The 9102-nt window shown below is 41.1% G+C and overlaps 1 pseudogene across 1 annotated transcript; it reads left to right on the top strand.

Annotated features, from left to right (window-relative positions):
- Positions 1-1231: 1231 nt before the first annotated feature.
- LOC308499225 (E3 ubiquitin-protein ligase TRIM41-like) lies at positions 1232-3106 on the top strand (annotated as a pseudogene). The gene has a single exon. The product of its transcript is annotated as an E3 ubiquitin-protein ligase TRIM41-like (transcript).
- The last annotated feature ends 5996 nt before the right edge of the window (positions 3107-9102 follow it).

Below are 9102 nucleotides of genomic sequence, written 5' to 3'. Positions count from 1 at the left end.
AATTTAATCTATGAACCAGGTGATGGTACTTTTATGTCACCTCATCCTTTTATCTTAAAATGTGTTTAAAGAAATACCTCAAAAAGGAAACAAGAATTTATAAAATAATGAATTTTATTGTAGCTACCACTTGGAGTACATCCTGACATGGGTGTAAATTTTTCAGATTACATGTATAATTTTGATGCCTCCCTTTCTTCTCAGAGGAAATCACTACAAGAAATTTGTGTTTTACACTACATGTATATTTTCCATTATATGTGCATATCCACACATATTTTATAGTAATATTTCATTTTTGATAAATTAGAGTTAACATAATATTTGTATTTTTTCCTGATTCTATTTTTCTACATTATGCTTTAAAACTTACCTATTTTAATATATGTAGTCTGGTTCATTCACTTTAAATGCTCTGTATCACAGAATGAGTATTCTACAAGTTATATAGCTATTTAAATGCAATATTCTATGTTGTCTATAACATCTACGTATAGCTTTAGCAATTTACTGTTAAGAGAGACAATCAAATTTGTGTATATAATCTAATATTAATTTTACATTTTGTATTAAAGAAACTTATTGCTACATAGAGGTCAAACTCATAGGCACACAGAATTATAATAAGGTAAATTAATACATTTCGTTTTGTCATAATCAAATTAATTAGTTAAGACACTATTTAAATTTATACTCAGTGGAGGGAAGAGGAGGGGTGGTCCTACTTCCCGCACCACTGCACCACACAGACATGGGCCTCCATCATTCTAGCCCTTCTGCCCTGTTCCCAAGTGCCTGCTAGTCTCCTCACCATTTCGTGTCACCCAGGGCCTAGGGCGGAAGAAGCGGGGCTTGGCCCAACCACAGAGGGAACTAGCGAGTGTGGGCGGCTCCTGGGCACCGAAAGTTCTGGGAAAGAGGCCAGAAGTGAGGGGTTGGAGCTAGGACGTGAGGTGGGGCGAGGTTTATAAGGAGGCCAAGGGAGCCTTGGGGCGGATTTGAACTCAAAGCTGGAGGGACTTGTGGATAACACTGAGCTCTGTCCTGTCCCCTTGTAGACACAGTTTTTGTCCTTTGGGAGTAGAAAACTGGAGGAGTGGATTGGTGGGAGGACATTTCTCTGACTGTGCTTGAGTCAAATTGTGGTGAGGCAGGGCAGGGGTGTGAGGCCGAGTCATCTGGCATCTGAGAGCAAAGATCCTTGCCCACCACAATCGCACCAACCGTCTGCATGGGCCCGCTGAACACTAAGAGGGCTGCCATTGCCATGGCACCCAACCTTGTGCGGACCCTCAGGAGGACGCGGTGTGCCCTATTTGCCTCGACTACTTCAAGGACCCGGTGTCCTTTGGCTGTGGGCACAACTCCTGCCGAGGGTGTGTGGCCCAGTTGTAGGGAGAGGAGGATGAGGAGGACAGAGACGAGCTAATCCAGGAAGAAGGAGAGGAGGAGCAGGAGGTCGGAGAAGAGGAAGTGGAGGCTGTGGGGGCCGGCTGGGCGTGGGACACCCCCTTGAGGGATGAAAACTATGAGGAAGGCTCATAGGCTTGGAAGAAGATGTCGACGAGGAAGAGGAGGGTGTGTTCTGGACCGGTGGCATGGGCAGGTCCAACTGGAACATATGGACTATCTGTGGGAGGAGGAGGACGAGGACGGAGACCTGGCCTACTACTTGGGGGACAGAGAGGAAGAGGAAATAGACCCCGTCATGCCACTGCCCGCGCCTCCAGCCCCTCAGAGGTGCTTCACCTGCCCTCAGTGCCCAAAGAGCTTTCCCAGGCGGAGCTTCCGCCCCAACCTGCAGATGGCCAATATGGTCCAAGTGGTTCGGCAAATGCACCCAGGCCCGGGTCGGGAGAGCTTTGGGAAGGAGCAGGGCATTTGCGCCAAACACTAAGAAGTCCTGAAGCTCTTCTAAGAAGTGGATGAAGAGGCCATCTGTGTGAGGTATTGAGAATCCAGGAGCCACAAACAGCTCGGTGCCATCGGAGAAGGTGGTGCAGGAGTACAAGGCCAAACTGCAGGGCTGCCTGGAACCTGAGGAAGCACCTGGAGGCCGTGCACAAAATGAAAGCCAAGGAGGAGAGGCGGGTGACAGAGCTGAAGGAAGTATGCACAATTCCCTTTGTGTCATCCCAGAGCCAGATGACGTCAGGGCTGACAGCTGTGGACTCAGAGTTCAGGCGCATGTCGTGGTTTGGGGCCGAAGAGCAGGCAAGGCTGGATCTGCGCCTGGGAGGGACGCACGAAGCCAGTTGAGGTGCGCAGGAGAGCGGCCAGCCATCTTGCGGAGCAGGCCGCCCAGCTGAGCCTCCTGCTGGCGGAGGCCCAGGAGCGGGGCCAGCAGCGGGGTCTGGGGCTGCTCTGGGACATCAAGGACACTTTCAATAGGTGTGAAAAGGTGCGGCTGCAGCCCCCAGGGGTCTGGTCCTCTGACCTCTGTCACTCCCCTAGCCATTACTTCCTGACAGATGCCATCGTGAGGACAATGAGCCGGATGTTCTGTCAGGCTGCCCAAGCAGACCTGACGCTGGACCCCGACACGGCTCACCGGGCCCGGGGTGGGGGTGGGGGTGGGGGGTGGGGGTGGGGTGTCTGGCAGAGCCACAGCAAGAGGTTGCTGACCATTCCAAGCATTTCTCGGCCGACTGCTGAGAATTAGGGGCCCAGGGCTTTAGCTCTGGCCGGCACCACTGGGAGGCGCTGCCTGGGAATCAGCTCATAAGGACAAGGTGGGCTCCAGGAGTTCTGTGGATGTCGGGGGAGCCAGCTCTTCCTCGCGCCATCAGCAGCGCCGCCGCCGGCAGCTGCACCTGCCCCAGCAGCCTCCAATTGAGCCTCCCAACTCCAGTGGGAAGTGTGGTGTGTGGGCACCAATGGCACATGTTACCAGGCACCAAGCTCAACGGAGCAGACACTGCTGAGCCCAAGCGAGAAACCGCAGCGCTTTGGCGTGTACCTGGATTATGAGGCCAGGTGCCTGCACTTGTACAACTCAGAGTCTCTGGCCCACGTGCACACCTTCTCAGCAGCCTTCCTGGGTGAGCTTGTCTTCCCTTTATTCCCGGTGCTCTCTAAGGGCACCCACATTAAGTTGTGTTCTTGATCAGTCTTCCCACCCACAGGGTCCCCTCTGGTCAGCACTGGACAGGGGGAGGGGCACGGGGGGTGGTGGAGGGTGGCCTCTGTTTGAGGGTTCAAAGGCTCTTCCCACTGTTTGTTACTGCATCGTTCCTGCTTCCCCTTGATTCCAAGACCTTGCTTTTCTCTCTAGAAGAACTTTCCTGGCCTTCTCTCACCTATTATATGTCCAATAGGTGTTCCTGGGTCCCTGGTAACAGCTGCCTGGTCTTCCCTTCTTTTGTCTCTCCAGGGCCTGAGTTTGAGTAGGGGAGGGGATATATAATTTCATTAACTTCCCTTTCTCCACCCCTGTTCTACAACTTTTCAAGTCAATTCTCAGGCTGGAAGATTTGTACAAAACTCATGACTACCAATTCCATTTTCTGATGCCATTTTCTGATGCAAGTTTTAGCTAAGGGATTTGGAGGCTTTTTCGGGGGAGGCAGGGTAGGCAAAGAATAGAGTTGGGAAATAACTACCTACTCTGCTGGGGAAGGAGAAGATTCTAAACTTTACCTGTATCCCAAAATTCTAACTCCATAAACTGGCCTGAATTTAGCTTCAGTGAGAAATCTAAAATAGTTCACTTGATTGAAATTACATATAGTTACATCCCCAATAAATTATTTTCTTCCTCTTTTTCCCAGCACTCAATCTAGGAGCAAAGCTCACCCCACACTTTTCACTGTTAGACTTCTTTCCTCTTTGTGAAGTAGAGTTCCTTTTGTCAGTTTATCTTTAGTTCCCTCCACTTGGTGAATCCTGGTGGAAAGCTGGAAGGGTTTGGGTCTCCAGGAGGAGAACCTTGGGGAATAATTTATTTTTCTAGCAATCCCTGCCTTCTGTCACGTATCAATTTTTTGTCCTATGTTTTGATGGCCCAGATCAATTTATGTTCCTGGGGAAAAGAGAAGCTGTGTTTTGTTGTGGAAATAGGTTTATTTACAATAATAATTATAATCCTCTGCCCGAATGTTCTGCCATCAGGACCTACTGAGGCAACAGAATCACCTTACATCCCTAGATGTCACCCATACCCCTTTGACACTGGATGGAGTCCCGCCCCTTTGGCTATGGGTGGATCCCCCATACCCCACCCATAAACACATTCACACTTGGCTCTTTGAGACAGCTCTGCACCTGCTGCACTGTGCAGAGGCTGCCTAGCTCATAGAAAGTAAAAAGGTGACCCTACCCTCTGAAACAGGAGAAAGCAGCCTTGTCTTCTGGGCCTGTGATGGGAGTGGCAGACCTGATCATCTCAGAGTCACCTTGGCGATCAGTCTTCCCTTTCCTTCATGGATAAAGCATGTTTGCAGCAAATAGATCTAATATCCAGTCCTGTGGAAACCCGTAAGTTAGAAAGCCTTCCTTTATTTCATCCTGTCTCTGTTTCCTTTAGTTCATAATGGAAGTGTCCCTGTTGGTTTAATCCCATCTCTAGCCCCAGTTTCAGTTAGCTAAATGATTAAACCCATGGATATTCTCTTTATGCAGTGCTTATCTAGCCACATTCTTTGTGTTCTCTCTAGAACATACTTTCTCATTTTTTGCAATATAAACAGGCTGGGAATTTTCCAAACCTTCAAGTTCTGGTTCCTGTTTGCTTAATAGTCCCAATTAACTCTTTCCCTCACAATTTACTATAAGCAGTAAAAAGAAACAGCACGTGGCCTTCAACATTGTGCCTAGAAATATCTGCTAAATACCAAAGATCAACTCTCACAAGTTTTACCTTCTATGAAAGACTAGAACATAATTCAGCCAAGTTCTTGGCCATTTTATACCAAGGGTTGCCTTTCCTCTAGCTTCTAATAAAGTATTCCTCATTTCCATCTGAGACCTCACCAGAAGCATCTTTAATGTTTCTATTGTTATCAGCATTCTGTTCATGATAAATGCATTCTCTAACATGATAGAAGCTTTTACTTCAGCGCTCCTCTTTTCCTTCTGAGCCCAAATTATCTATAATGTCCATGTGTCTACCAACAATCCATTGAAAGCAATCTAGGATTTTCATAACATGCACCTCAAAACTTTTTCAATCTCTACCCATTACCCAGTTCCAAAGCCATTTCCACATTTTTTAATGTTTGTTGTAGTAGCATTCCACTTCTCAGTAACACTGTTTGTATTAGTCCTCTAGGACTGCCATTAAAAAAACAAATACTAGACTGGGTGACTTGTAACAGAAATTTCTTTTATCACTATTCTGGAGGCTAAAAGTCCAAGATGAAGGTGCAATCTGAGTTGGTTTCTGGTGAGCCCTCTTATTTTGGCTTTTAGATGTCTGTCATCTTATTGTATCCTCATATGGCCTTTTCTTTGTGTGCATACAAAGAGAGAGAGAGGAGGAGAGAAGTGAGGGGGGAGAGAGAGAGAGAGAGAGAATAGATACACACATACATACTTCTAATTTCTTCTCATCTTTGGTAAGGACATTAGTTCTTTTGGATTAGTACCCCACCATTATGATCCCATTTAAATTTAATTACATTTCTGAAGCCCCCCCCCCTTTTTAATGTAGTTACATTGAAGGTTAGGGCTTCAACTTATAAATTTTAGGGAAAGCACAATTAAGCCTATAACAGAAGTTATTGTAAATTTTAGAATCAACTAACCAAGGATCTCAAACATCTTTTTTGGGATATTTATTAGAAGTATAATTAATTTATAAGTTAGGGGTTTTATGGTATTGAGCATCCCAAAATAAAAATAGTATATATTTTATTTTTTTTTGTTTGTTTCAATATATTTTGTAATTTTTCTCTTTAAAGGATTTCACCATATTTATCTAGTTTCTTATTCGGGAACTTAAATGTTTCGTTGCTGCTGTGAATCGAATAATTTTTTTCTGCTTTATTTTTAACGGACTCTGTTGTAGAAGAGAAATATTGTTTTATATGTTCATTTTTATTTCAGCAACAATAATTTAATATCTTATTGGTTCTAATTATTGTTTACATATATTCTGTACTATCATATCATTATAGAAGGTAAAATAAAAAGATTAAACACATATGTAAACAGCAAACAAATAAAAAAGTAGTTTATTTCATTTTAATATAATATTCCCAAAATAGTTGAAAAAAAAATGTGGATGAAACTCTTGTCTGGTTTTATTTTGGTCTATTGAACATCCATGGGTTGTCCAATTCAAGAATATTCAGTCAAATGGGTCAACAGCTGAACACAAACACATCCAGTAATGTTTTATAAAACAATCTTATGAGCCGTTAAATAAGTTATAAGTTTGTGGGGTGTACAACATTCACATTTTAAGAAAATGAGGGTAACTTTTACATGCCAAAGTAAAAAGTGATAGAAATCAAGAAGTAAAATATTGGTTCCATGAAGAAAGAAAGCCTAAAGATAGTGGAAATGAAGTTGTTTTATGAGAGATTAAAATGATACTTTGTTTAGTAATATAACAGAAATAAGAGAAAGTTTTTTGTTTGTTTGTTTAAATCATTTTGTGTTCTAGGGGCCCTAGAGGAGAAGGGGGAAGAAAAGAATGGAGGATGTAGAGAGACTGGGTTGGAACTTGCGTAGAAAGATTTTCAGAGCATAAGCTGGAAAAGTTTCTTCAGGGCAAATACTGTGATAATTCACACCAAGAAGGGAACCAGTAAAAAAAAAAAAAAAAAAAAAAAAAAAAGAACAAAGAAATAAGTATGTTCTGGGTATGAGACTAGCCCTATGGATTAGCAGATTACCATATTTTGCCATGTATAATGAATGCACTCCCGTGTTTTTGGCCCAAACTTTCAGGGGAAAAATTCTTTCACTTTAATTTTTTAATTCAAATTTTTATTTGTTTACATTTAGATACTTGTTTTTTGTATTATAAAGGAATTTTAGCATTTATTTCATAACCTATTATGGTACAAGAAATTTTATGTACTGGTAACAAATTTATGATATTTACACATCAGAGAAGGTCAAGAACTCTTGTTGCAAGTTCATTGTAAGTTCAACAAAACCAATTATTGTATTCCAGGGTATTATTTTGCATACAAATATCATTATGATTTTTAGAGTTACACTTTTAACTCATAGGTGTACATAAAAGAATTAAAAACATTTATATAGATGTGGAGTTAGTACTACCCATATATAATGCTCATCCTTATTTTTTCCTTACAAATTTGGGCAAAAAAGTACACATTATACACAGCAAAATACGGTAGTTATCCACAAAACAACTGATCTGTCATAGAGACAAACTGATTTGATTTGTCACAGAGACTTAAACTTAATTTTTTATAGGAAATAAAATGTCCCATTCTATAATTAGACATAACATTTATTCAGTCAGATATAACTTACTGATTCTCACACAAATTTAGTCAGAAAGAGCCTACTTTTCTCAACTTGAAAAAGGGTAAAGGTTACAGGAGAGTAAGTTTGACAGCACCAATGACCACTTCACCAATTTGAAATTTGCTTAAAAATAGATCCCCAAGTTCATGGAGGCTATCAAGGAGTACAATGAGAATGAAGGACAATTCCCCGGGAACAAATTGTTAAATAGCTAATCTAGTTAAAATCCAAGTTTCCCAGGCTTTCCCCACCAGCCTATCGTTCAGGTAATACCATATTAATAGTAGTAAGCAAAGTTGCATTTCCGACATTTGACACTCTTCTAAATGCCCAAACACCTGAGGTATTGCCAAGAGTCCCCAAAGGATACCTCACATGCACTTATTAACCAGGTATTTTTAGCCACACATATTCTTCTCATGACTGAAACATCTCTTTCAGGCCAGTCATTATGGCATTCCATGTGGTATTCACTATGATAATGCTAATGTTTTTAGCAGACTACTTTGTATTGATGCTCCCCAAACCAAAGTCCTGATGATTTCATAGTAGTGCTGGGTGCTGTGCAAGAGTGGGGAAAGTGGCTGTATCCCTAATTCTTCCCATCCTTAATATCTGGATGATTAACCCTAATCTCTGTACATCAAATATCCACTATATTTTAAAAATACAGTTAATGTTCAAAACATTTTTTAAAATTGTTTTTTCTTCACAACTTATTAGTTGAGGTTGGAAAAAAATTATTTCCAGTCAATATCTTGAAGGAGCAGGATCACCTATGATTTAAATGGTTTAGGCAGGAAATTTTAGAAATAAATTCTAGAGAACCTCAGACTTTCATTGGAGAGCAGTGGTTCTCAAGGCAGGGGCTATGGTGGGTTGTTTACCCAAAGATAAAGGAAATATTGAAAGGAAGACATTTTAATAACATTCAGGTCTTTAAGTGTAATATGGTAACAGCTCTGATGGTCTGTCCAAAAAAAGAGTTCCAAAATCGCTTTGAAGAGTGGATTAGGTACTTGGGGTGCATAGCTTCCCAAGGGAGTACTTTGAAGGTGGCCATAGTGATATTCAGCAGTGAGGTATGGAACACTTTTTCTAGGATGAGTTCACGAACTTAATTGTCAGACCTTCATATATGATTAAAATATGACTATGTATGTTACATACATATATACATATATGCATATTTAATCCAATTAAGAAAACATTGTTAGTTTCTAAGTTTACTTCATGATGGTAATTTTGAATCTATGAGATCATTATGTAAATTACCTTTTTACATGTACTAATATGCTGAATAACATTGATTAATTTTTAACTGCTAAACAACCTTACATTCCTGGGAAAATCTCACATGTTCATAATGTATTATCTTTTCAAGTATTTTTAAATACTTTTGCTAATGTTTTCATCTATGTTTATGAGTATGATCAATCTTTAATTGATCTTTTCATACTGTCCTTACCATGTTTCAACTTTGAAGTTCTATGAGATTAATAAGTGATTTGAGGGTAGTTTCATTTCTTTACTATCTGGAAAGACTTTAGATCTAGATGAAATTATGCATCTCTGAAATGTTTAGTAGAGTTCATTAATGAAGCCATCTGCATCTGTTTATTTTTTACTTTGTGAAAAGATTTTTGTCTACTGTTT

The sequence above is a fragment of the Rhinolophus hipposideros genome (genome assembly GCF_964194185.1).
Source record: "Rhinolophus hipposideros genome assembly, chromosome: 6".
NCBI classification, from domain to species: domain Eukaryota; kingdom Metazoa; phylum Chordata; class Mammalia; order Chiroptera; family Rhinolophidae; genus Rhinolophus; species Rhinolophus hipposideros.
Note: the sequence above shows the minus strand (reverse complement) of the source record. Positions and strands in the feature narration are given on the sequence as shown.